This window comes from Chionomys nivalis, chromosome 2 (assembly GCF_950005125.1).
Source record: "Chionomys nivalis chromosome 2, mChiNiv1.1, whole genome shotgun sequence".
NCBI classification, from domain to species: Eukaryota; Metazoa; Chordata; class Mammalia; order Rodentia; family Cricetidae; genus Chionomys; species Chionomys nivalis.
The window spans coordinates 130,817,264-130,820,323 of record NC_080087.1 but is presented as its reverse complement, the minus strand read 5'-3'; the positions used below and the strand labels follow the sequence as shown (position 1 = coordinate 130,820,323).

Genomic DNA, 3,060 nt, shown 5'->3' with positions numbered 1-3,060 from the left:
ATAAGTTTGAATGTTTATATATAAACATTTGTTTTATTTCTAAAATTTTATTTATGATCCTATTATAAGTGTTATTATTTCATTAATTTTCTTCTCATATACTTCCTTATTAGTATGTAAAAAGTAACTGACTTTTTATATTGACTTTTGTGTTCTTTAACTTTAAGAAACTTATTTTATAAATTTTGTATGAAAAAATTTGTAGTGTTTTCTACAGATGGGACCATGCCATTTATAAACCAAGTCATTTACCTCATTTTATTGTACAATTTGTTTACTTTCTAATCGGTCTAGATTGGATTTGCACAAGTGATCAACAGAAAGTCTCTCTAAAGTGCAACTATCTATTTACCAAAACTTACAACGTTAGAAATTTGGAGCATTTAACTATGGAGATATTTATCATCTTCTTGAAAACTTACTCAAACTAAATATTTTAATTTTATTTAAGTAATACAAGTCTGTATTTAGATCTCCAAAGTATATGAAGAACTCAAGAAATTAAACATCAGAATATCAAGTAATCCAATTAAAAATGAGGTACACATCTAAACAGAGAATTCTCAACAGAAGAATCTCAAATGGCTAAAAGGCAATTAAGGAAATGTTCAACATCTTTAGCCATCATAGAAATGAAAATTAAAATGACTCTTAGATACCATGTTATACCAGTCAGAATGGCTAAGATCAAAGACACCACTGATAGCTAATGCTGAAGAGGATGCAGAGCAAGGGAAAGACTCCTGTATTGCTAATGGGAATGCAAACTTATACAACTATTCTGTAGACCAGTACGGTGGTTTCCCAGAAAATTTTGTATTAACCTACTGCAAGACCCAGCAATACCATTCTTGGGCATATACCCAAAGGATGCTCAGTTTTACTACAAGGAAATTTGTTCAACTATGTTCATAGCAGCATTATTCATAACAGCTAGAATCTAGAAACAACCTAAATGCCCCTCAACTGAAGAATGGCTGAAGAAACTGCTGTACATATACTCAGCAGTGAAATACAATGACATCTTGAAATTTGCGTGTAAATGGATGGAACTAGAAAAAAAAACATCCTGAGTGAGGTAACCCTGACCCAGAAAGATGAGCATGGTATGTAAGTGAATACTAGCTGCAGAGCAAAGGATAAGATGAAGTATAATTAATAAAAGCTCAGAGTCAGAAATTGGGGTTCAACCTGAAGATCTATAAAGCAAAACAGCCAGCCATCGGCTCTTACCTTGACCACAGACTAAAATGGAAATCCTGCCAAGAGATTGCATGTTGAGGCATGTTTCTTCCCATTTTATAATTCTCTCGAGGGCTGGGATAAAGGTGTGCACTACTATCATTAAAGACATGCACCCCCCCCCCCCAGGTTCTATGGCAACAAGTGTGACTACTGAGATTAAATCTGCATATCATTATGGCTACTGGGATTAAAGATGTGTGTCATTGTGGCTACTTGGATTAAAGATATGTGTTACCATAATGTGGTCTGTAAGGCTGACCAGTGGGACTGCTTTATTCTCAGATCTTCAGGCAGTCTTTATTTATTAAAATATAGTTGAAATTCTACTACATTTCCCCCCTTTTTTTTCTAAAAAAAAATAAGAAGGCTGTAACTAATATAAGAAAACTATATAAGATGACTATATAAAATATATACAGGCAATAAATCCATATTCAATGTCTAGTTCATTTACATTTGACAAATTCAGAGAAAATATTTCATAACTATCCTATCTTGGTGAGTCTAAAATCTTATACCTAGCTTTCCACGCTGCCCCGAGATGGGTCCATAAGGCGTTGTTCTTGGTTCCCGACATAACTTAAAGGGAAACTTATACAATGTCCCTTGATGTCCTGCAGATGAAGGAGGAGGATGTCCTCAAATTCCTCACTACAGGCACCCACTTAGGTGGCACCAACCTCGACTTTCAGATGGAGCAGTACATCTACAAAAGGAAAAGCGGCGGCATCCACATCATCAATCTGAAGAGAACCCGGGAGAAGCTGTTGCTTGCAGCTCGGGCTATTGTTGCCATCGAGAACCCTGCTGATGTCAGCGTCATCTCCTCCAGGAACACTGGGCAGCGAGCCGTGCTGAAGTTTGCTGCTGCCACTGGAGCCACTCCATTGCTGGCCATTTCACCCTACGGACCTTCACTAACCAAATGCAGGCAGTCTTCAGGGAGCCACGGCTTCTAGTGGTGACCAATCCCAGGGCTGACCACCAGCCCTTCACAGAGGCGTCTTATGTGAACCTGCCCAACATTGCCCTGTGTAACACAGACTCACCTTTGCGCTATGTGGACATCACCATCCTGTGCAACAACAAGGGAGCTCACTCAGTGGGTCTGATGTGGTGGATGCTGTCCCGGGAAGTACTCCACATGCGTGGCACTATCTCCCGTGAGCACCCATGGGAGGTTATGCCTGATCTTTACTTCTACAGAGACCCAGAGAAGATTGAGAAGGAAGAACAGGCTGCTGCTGAGAAGGCCGTGAGGAAGGAAGAGTTTCATGGTGAATGGACCGCACCAGCTCCTGAGTTCACTGCTGCTCAACTAGAGGTGGCTGACTGGTCTGAGGTGTGCAGGTGCCCTAGGTGCACAGCAGTTCCCTACTGAAGACTGGAGTACCCAGCCAGCCACTGAGGATTGATCAGCAGCTCCCACAGCGCAGGCCACCAAGTGGGTTGGAGCCAACACTGAGTGGTCCTGAGTTCCTCTGCAGACACCTGAGCAAAGGGAAAAAAGGTGGAAGGAAAATAAAGTTCCTACAAGCTGTCAAAAAATAAATAAATAAATAAAATCTTATACCTAATTTACTTTCTATTATAACTTGCTTTCTGTGTGTGATAAACTATAACTATCAAATCTTCAACTCCCTCAGAGGCTCAAGAAGGAAATAATATTTACTGAGTAAGCAGGAAGCACAAGCAAGTGACTTCCAATAAATGTGAGTGATGACAGAAACAGCTGGATGCCTGGACAGTCACTCAAAGTTTCTCTGCAATGTTGGGACATCCATCTTCAGCCTACAAGCCTAGCATATCTGACAG

The 3,060-nt window shown here is 40.0% G+C and overlaps 1 pseudogene; it reads left to right on the top strand.

Annotated features, from left to right (window-relative positions):
- The first annotated feature begins 1,844 nt into the window (after positions 1-1,844).
- Positions 1,845-2,720, top strand: LOC130869312 (40S ribosomal protein SA-like; annotated as a pseudogene).
- Positions 2,721-3,060: the final 340 nt, after the last annotated feature.